At 46.1% G+C, this 8439-nt stretch overlaps 1 long non-coding RNA gene across 1 annotated transcript in view; it reads left to right on the top strand.

Annotated features, from left to right (window-relative positions):
* Positions 1-1348: 1348 nt before the first annotated feature.
* Positions 1349-8439, top strand: part of LOC122494501 — an 11924-nt gene continuing 4833 nt past the window's right edge. Inside the window, exon 1 of the long non-coding RNA XR_006300181.1 lies at positions 1349-1661. This is a non-coding gene — a long non-coding RNA (uncharacterized LOC122494501). The remainder of the gene's footprint in view (positions 1662-8439) is intronic.

Raw genomic sequence — 8439 nt, 5'->3', positions numbered from 1 at the left:
GTGCCCCAGTGAGGCTGCTTTAAGTTGATAGGCTTCCGATTCCAAAGTGGAAGTGCCCTGTTGTGCTGGTGACTTTTGCGTGTCATCTGTTTCTCTGGAGAGCCCGGACTAATGCACTCATGGAAAGAGCACAAGCTTGAGAGTCGGGAGCCCTGGTCCCTTGCTGAGACAGTTTTGAAGGCTCTGTCAAGCATGGGAATTCTAGGATCTTCAGGCCTCACCTGGATGGGGTTGGAGAGGAACCATCCCAGAGGGAGGAGTCAGCTTGAGAAACTTCTGACTGGCTCTGTACTTGAGGGCAGAAGATTCTCCTGCGTTGGAAGCAGTTCTCACCTGTAGCCAAAGGAGGCAATGGGTCAGAATCCATCACAGCAACGCCTTTTCTCTATCACCTGCAAAAGGCAGGCAAGATGACGTGGATGTTGGCTGGGAGTCCGTTGCTGCCTGGCGCTTGGCAGAAGAGGCAGACGCTCCCGCCATGCCAGAGTTGTTCTGTGGTCTGGTCTGGTCTGCACTGGAGGGGGAGAGGCAGGCTTCCAGCTCCACGAGATCTGTGTCCCCAGCCTCATTTGCCTGGGCAGGCACCCAAGAGCCTTGGGCCCATGACACTGTTTAGATGCAGAGAGAGGGCTGGCAGCGGACTCCAGACCAGGACAGTCAGAGCACAGGGAGACAGACACCGTCTGCACTGGACTGAATGTTTGTGTCCCCCCCTCAGTTTACATGTTGAAACCCTAATCCCAATGTGGTGGTATTTGGAGGTCGGGCCTTTGGAGGTGATTAGGTCATGAGGGTGGAGTCCTCATGAACGTGATGGATGCCTTTGGAAGAAGAGGCCAGAGAGCTAGGTGGTTCTCCTTCTGCAGTGGGAGGATGCAAAAAAAAGGTCATCTGTGAACCAGGAAGCGGATCCTCGGCAGCCACAGAATCTGCCCGCACCTTGATCTTGGACTTTTCAGCCTCCAGAGCTGTGGGACATAAATTGCTTGTTGTTTATATGTCACTCAGTCTGTGTACTTGTTATAGGGGATCAAGACAATGCCCTCGATAGTCTTCCAGGGCATGGAGGAAGAACTGATTTATTATTAATCAGCCCAGGGCAAACTTGGCTCCCGATTTCTGAAGTTTGGAGTTGGTTAGCATCCAAAACTTAGGGGTTATATATACACACACACAGACATATATATATATACATATATATATATATATACACACATACATACACACATATATACACACACATACATATATATGTATACATATATACACATACATATATACATGCATATATACATATATACACATATATGTATATATGTGTATATATGTATGTGCGTGTATATATGTATATATGTGTGTGTGTGTATATGTATATGTATGTATATATATATATAGCTGTGTTAATGTTAAGATTTTTCCCTTTTCTTTTGTCTGAACTCTGGAGGAACAACAACCATGGAAATTAGAAGGGAGCATGGAATATTTCTTTCTGAGCGGCTGAAAACAAGCACCAAAGTCCACCAGAGTTATTTATAGAGACAAAAGTTTGGACAGAGCTCTTAAAAAAGTGGTCAGTGGAATATTACCTTCAAGATGAATATGTATGCAGCCGGAGAACATTCTCAAGCTTCTGGATGGCTCACGAAGGGAGAGTGTATCTGGTAAATCTTGGAAAAACAAACATAGGCTAACAAAGTTGGGGGAAATGAAAGGCTAGTTAGAAAGGCAGCTGACTAACTTGGATATGGATCTTTGCATGTCTTGAGATCCTATCCTGAAGATTTCCATTCTGTTTATATTACTAAGGGTTTTTTTTGTTTTGATAAGAAATGAAGAACTTATAATTATCTTTTTGAAGCCTTCCTATTTCTTCATTTCTTATTCATTTACCCTAACACGCCTTGTGAACTTGCTCTTGTTGCCAAATGGGTCATTTGAGTTGGACACAGGGGTTAATACAAGTACATGAATATCTACTTAATGTATGTGAAGTTTCTCTTGTCAAGCCAATGCCATCTCAAGTACCTGTAGTGGATACAATGTACAAGAAACTGTCTTGCTTTGCTTTGTTAATTTACTTTTTTTAATTAATAGAATAGAGAATTTAGTGTAAAAGTGTACTGGGCAGTGAAGCTATCTCGGTAGGTTGTTTAAACCAGGATTTCCCAAGCACCATTTATCCATCACCTGGGTAAATTGGTAAAATACAGATGCCTGAGATTCTAATTTAGTGGGGCATGGGCGAGGCCCAGAGATCTGTATTTTGGAAACCTTCCTTCAGGTGACTTGACCATCAGCTATTGTCCAGGCAGCTTGTCCGCCCGAGGGCAGGTGCACACCAACACCAAGAGAAGAGGAGCCAGGAGGGAAGACAATGTCCTGGGCTTCAATCTCGTGGAAGTACCTCCATAAAATGTCAGGAATGTCCCAGATGGAAATCAGTAGCATGGGACAGGGAGCAGTGGCTGAAGGTGGAGCCCCATCTGGGAGGTGGTGAGGGGCCCTGTCCAGGTGCAGAGGACCAAGGGGCAGGTGTAGACAGGACTCTGAGCTGCCAGAGTCTTGGGCTCACAGATGATGATGTGATGAAATGAGAAGCAGGAGTGGGATCAGTCCATCAGGGAGGGGCCCAGATGTACAAGGAACAGACAGAAGATATGGGTGAAGTTTCGTATCTCACCCTCCAGAGGTAGAGAAGTTTCTATTCTCTTTGAAAGTCTCCCAGAGACTGGGAATGAGAAATAGGATGTCCTGAGTGACCTTCACAGGGAAATGTTCAGGAGCTTTCAGGGAGGGAAAGAAACCAGATTCAGAGACAGAGTATGCATGTGTGTGCAGATCAGTTGTTTAAGAAGGTTGGTGGGGTAAAGAAGGAAGAAATACTATGGCATTTTTAGGTAGCCGAAAAGTCATTTTAAGTTTGGGGAAACCTGAGCTGGTTTGTAGGCAGAGGAGAAGGAGGGGAAGGTATTGATGTGGAGGGGAAAAAAATCATGGAGAAACAGTGTTTTAAAGATGGCTTAAGTCAAGGTCCTAGCAGGAAACAATCCAATTCAAATGGCTTAAGATTCTTTAATAATCCTCCATTCTTAGAAGAAGTATGGTTTCAGTTGAGAATCAACAAGGGATGTCGAGGCATCCAAAGACTAGCAACAGCCGGAGCCATTACCACCCATGGGTTTGAAAGGGCAAGAGGAGAGAATGGGGTGTGGGGAGTCTGTGAAAGCTGAAAGGCTGTGGGGACAGACTGAGGAGCTGTGGCCACTGAGGAATGCAGCTACAACAGACCTGGCCTGGCAGAGAGGGCACTGGGGAAGGGGGACCTCTCTCTCTCTCTCTCTCCTCCTACCCTCCAATCACCTGCAGGTGCCTCCCATTGGTTGAACCCAACTAACAACTAGAGGGTAATTTGGTAGAGAGAATAGTGGCCTAATCCTTACAACCTGTGAATAGGTTTCCTTGCCTGATAAGAGAAACTTTGCAGATGTGATTAAGTTCAGCATCTTGAGATGGAGAGATTAAACCAGATTTTCTGGGTAGGCCCAGTGTTTTCACAGGAGAAAGAGGGAGGCAGGCTCTCATGCCTGTCTATAAGGAATTCCCAGCACCACTCCCACACAGTAGTCCCTGATTTCTCTTTGGGTTTCATCTTTTTCCCCATTCTCAGCCCATATCCCTTCTGCCACTGATGGGCATGCAATCTAGGACCACCCAAGCTGCAGAGCTCTGTCTTTCTGGCCAACTGATTGGTTGAAGGATGAGCATTTGACTCAAGTTGGTCCAATCAGAGTGAAGCCCAGGACTTGCCCAGGAGTTACCTGGAAGAGAATGTCTTTCTTTTCTTGGATGTGAACCCGGAAGGGCATGAGGGCAAAGTCTGTCTGCATTGCAGCCAACACAGCAGAAGTACAAGATGGACAGAAGCTGGCGACATTGTTTGAGTCCCAGAATCCAGCTGCACCTCAGTCTGCCATAGCCCCAATCTTTTCTGTTTCATGTCAATGAATTTTCCTTTTTTGCCTAACTATTTGTAGTCATCTCTAATTGAAATACTGCCCTTCTGACACTAGGCCTATGCTTGGGGCCAATCCTGCCCTTTGCTCGGCCTCTTTTGATCCCATTGTGCATTGGAACATTTGCTCCCCTGTGGCTTCAACACCAGTGTAATTTATCAAAGAGGACTATAGACAAGGTGACAGGTCATTGACGGCAGGTTTTCTGAGTGGAGAAAACTGTCCCCAAAATAGGATACTTTGTGCTCTTCTTGAAATGGTTTCAGCGACAAGTCACAAAGGGAGGTTTTGTCCCCTACATACATAGGTATGTAACATCACAACAAAGACCCAAGGAAGCAATTTCCCTTTTTTGAGCTAAGTAAATATAGAACAAGCCATTGCCAGAAACCACTGTACTAGATAAAGGTACTCTCAGAATGATTTTCCTTGTAAGTGTACCAGCTGAACTAGCATTTTTTAGTCCTTTACCCTTTGCAAAGTATCATCTGCCTAAATCAACCCAGATTAAAACCACCCCAAGTTGTGGGTATTATAATCCACATTTTATGGAGCTGGAAAGTGAAGTTTAAGAGATTAAAATAGGCCACTGAAGTTCTCTTGCTCATGAGGATCAAAGATGGAATCCCACGTCCTGGGATTCCACAATCCCATGTAGTCAATACCACACTGAGCTGACCGAGTGAGGGTTCATGGCAGTGTCAGGTGAATTTGGGCTTGGAGTCCATTCTATACTCTTTGCTGCCAAGACAACTTGTGTGCCTTCCTCAGACGATTGAATAAGGGTCATAGAAAAATCAGGATGTCCTTAATGGAAAGCAGGGTCAAGATTCAGAGATTACTAACTTGGTCTTCCTCCCCAATCTTTCCCCAAGTCCTGCTGATTTTGCTTCTTGAACAGATCTATGTATTTCTTTCCATCTGCAATCCCCCAGCTTTGTTTGCCTGGACTACCTCTGTTGTCTTGTCACAGGCCTCTTGTTTCCACTCTTGTCAACTCCAACCCATTCTCCAAAGCGCATGGGAGTGAAAGAAACAGAAGTCAAGTTATGCCCCTTCTCTACTTAAGACCTTTCGAGATTCCATCTTCTCTTAGGATAAAGATAAAATACCTCATGAAGGGTTTTCCTGCATGGCCCAGCCCCCCTCTACCCCCCCCCCCCCGCCCCCGCCATGTCTTCCCCTTCATCTCTGAGCTCTAGCCACACCGGCATTCTCCCAGCTGCCTTTGGTGCCATGATCCCTTTGGTCCAGGAGCCTGTTCCCGCTCCTGGGATGCTCTAACCACGTCAGTTCCCTGTCTCCCACGTACAATCTCTTCCACCTAGTTTATCCTGTTCACCCTTCTATCTATGCCTTCTCTCTTCATCCAGGGGAGTCTGCAGGTATCTGTCCCAATAGCACTCTATTCATTTCTTTTCTTTGTAGCACTTACCCCAGTTTGTAATGATATGTTTTTGTGGCCATTAATAGCTCTCACCTCAGCTAGACTCTAAGTTCCCATGAGGACAGGAAATATGTTTATTGGTTGCTTCTAGTGGACACTGGTTGCCTGCTTTCCCATTTTCTTTACCCCCTTCCCCTTCCTAAGAGTGGTCATGCTTTCATTTGTAGAATCAACTCTACCCTGTTGTGTAACAAATATAAGAGTTGAGGAGGGCTGACAGTGTAATCTCATTCTTGCTGTAATGATTTGGTACCTGGAAGAGAGTAATGCATCCCTGAGATAGTCCACACATGTCCTTACTTGGCCACGTTTGGTTTATCTTTTCCACAGGCAACTTTGGATCATTCTAGGACGAATGAGGGAATACCTTCTGATCAGTCTGCATCCATCTTGCTACCATGAAGATAATTTGCATGAGGACAAATAGAAGGCTGACAGTCAGAGGAAGGGAGAACTCTGAGCATTGCAGAGAAACCAAGGCAGAGGGGACTCTTACCTTTTAATGGGGTTACATGAAAGATAACGTTATGTGAAAGAGGGGACTCTTACCTTTTAATGAGGTTACATGAAAGAAACTCAAAGGTTTCTCCAGTTGGTTCATGCCATTTCCAGGGTGGGAACGTTTCTTATAGGTGCTGAAACACATCTTTCTCTTTGTCTGCCTCTTCCTCATGTGACCCTTGTCTACCTTTATTGATAGAGTCCTGGTAGGAGAGTCTCCACTCTTTTTTGCATCCATACCTTTGCATTGGCTTCATCATAGGTGGAGTATATTCCCTCAATCCTCGACCATCTGACTTGCATTGTTCAATGGTATATGTGTGGAAGTGACCTTAGGGAGACTCACACTTGCCCCCTGTATTCTTGATCCTCTACCATTGCCGTGGGAGGAATATGCCCTGGCTAGCCAGGTAGTACAAGGAAAAGGAGAACTACACGAAGCACAGGTGACTCAGTGGAGCCCAGCCTGGGGAAGCTAAGTTCTACCCGACTTGTAGATACATGAGTGATAATAAATGGATGTTGTTTCAAGATAATAAATAATTGAGGGGTGTGGAGGTCCTTTGTTATATAGCAATAGATAACTGATACAATTTTCCATGCAAACACTGCCCCACTGGGTATAGCCATTCCTGCTGGTGCCCTGTGGACTGTGACCAACTGTGTATGTGACTATCTTTCCCCCACGGCCCTGACAAATTCGACCACATTTGGTTGTGTGGACTTCACAGTAGGATGGCTTATGCTCCACTTCTCAGTCTTTCTTTCTTTCTTTCTTTCTTTCTTTCTTTCTTTCTTTCTTTCTTTCTTTTTGAGAGAGAGAGAGAGAGAGAGAGGGAGTTAGAGCATGAGTGGGGGAGGGGCAGAGAGAGAGGGAGACACAGAATGCGAAGCAGGCTCCAGGCTCTGAGCTATCAGCACAGAGCCCGACACGGGGCTTGAACCCACAAACCGTGAGATCGTGACCTCAGCCAAAGTTGGACGCCCAACTGACTGAGCCACCCAGGTACCCCCTCAGTCTCTTCTTAATGCAACTCCTTCAACTTTTGGCTATCACCCCTTCTTCTTTTTTTTTTTTTTAATTTTTTTTAATGTTTATTTATTTTTGAGACAGAGAGAGACAGAGCATGAATGGGGGAGGGGCAGAGAGAGAGGGAGACACAGAGTCAGAAGCAGGCTCCAGGCTCTGAGCCATCAGCCCAGAGCCCGACGCAGGGCTCGAACTCATGAACCGTGAGATCGTGACCTGGGCCGAAGTTGGACGCTCAACCGACTGAGCCACCCAGGCGCCCCATATCACCTCTTCTTCTATGAGGCTCCAAACCAACTCCAAGCTGGGTAGAGAGACAGTACTGCTGATATCCCCTCCATCAGCTTGCTGTTGCCAGCCCCCAAACTCTAAATCTCATCATCTGCTTTCATAAAAAAGAAACTAAGTAAATAAAATAAATGAAAGAATTCTTGCATTGATAGGTCTGAAAACTCCAGCAAACACCTGCCTTTAGACATCAGTAGCCTATTTAATTTGGCAAACTGCCATTTCCTTTGTGCTAGTTTTGGTCTCCAAGAAGCAGACATTAGGATGGGATTAGACAAGTGGAAGATTTATTGAGGGATTGCCTGGAAAGGCATGATGGGGGGAGGAAACAGGAAGAGGCAGGACGAGCCTTCAGATTAAATCCATGCCTGACACCTGTGAAAGGATAGTGGGAAGGAGAACAGGGCAGGAAGAGCCTCAGACCACAGCACAGGTATAAGAACATTTTGGCCAGGCTGATGAGCAGTCTTCAGGCTAAAGTCACCCCTTAGAGGAGTCCCATGCCCTGTGGGAACAGGCTGGCACTGTAGTGTGCTGTTTTCAATCATTGGGTGGAATAGCCTGGGAGAAGCGTAAACCTCAGCAGGAATGTGATGCAGCCAGACAGGTGGCAGCTGGGGCTGTCAGTCAACTGTGTTCCCACAATCGGGGAAATCTGAGTGATCCATGTTCATGGCGACCATACTCTGAATCCCAGATTGGCCCTCACTTGCTATGGCTTGTATAGAGAAATGTATGCATATAAAGTATTGAGGAAATAGGGGGTGGGGGAGGGGAAGAAATCAGATCTCCCCAAGGAGAGAATCTGGCCTCTTTAGAACATATTCTTATGGAGCAGACATATGGACTAGCTGTCTCAGAGACAGGCACCCAAGACAAGGCAGGACACTAACCAGCAGGCTTTGGGGCAGGTAGCAGGTCTTGTGATGGTTCATGAAAATGGTATTGAGAAGAACATGTGGTCAGGTGCCCCCTGGCTGAGCTAAGGGGTTGAAACTGCTGAGTAAAGGCTGGGCTATTGCCTTCTGCTCTTCTCACCTTCCTCTGAACTTGAGGGTGGATGGGAGGATTAACTCCTTGTGATTCGGGTGGCCAGAGGGTCCAAATGGCTCAGAAGCAGAACCAACCTAATGGGTAGAGAGAGGGCTATTTATGAAAGT

The sequence above is a fragment of the Prionailurus bengalensis genome, chromosome E2 (genome assembly GCF_016509475.1).
Source record: "Prionailurus bengalensis isolate Pbe53 chromosome E2, Fcat_Pben_1.1_paternal_pri, whole genome shotgun sequence".
In the NCBI taxonomy this organism is placed as follows: domain Eukaryota; kingdom Metazoa; phylum Chordata; class Mammalia; order Carnivora; family Felidae; genus Prionailurus; species Prionailurus bengalensis.
This window is presented reverse-complemented; position numbering and strand designations above follow the sequence as displayed.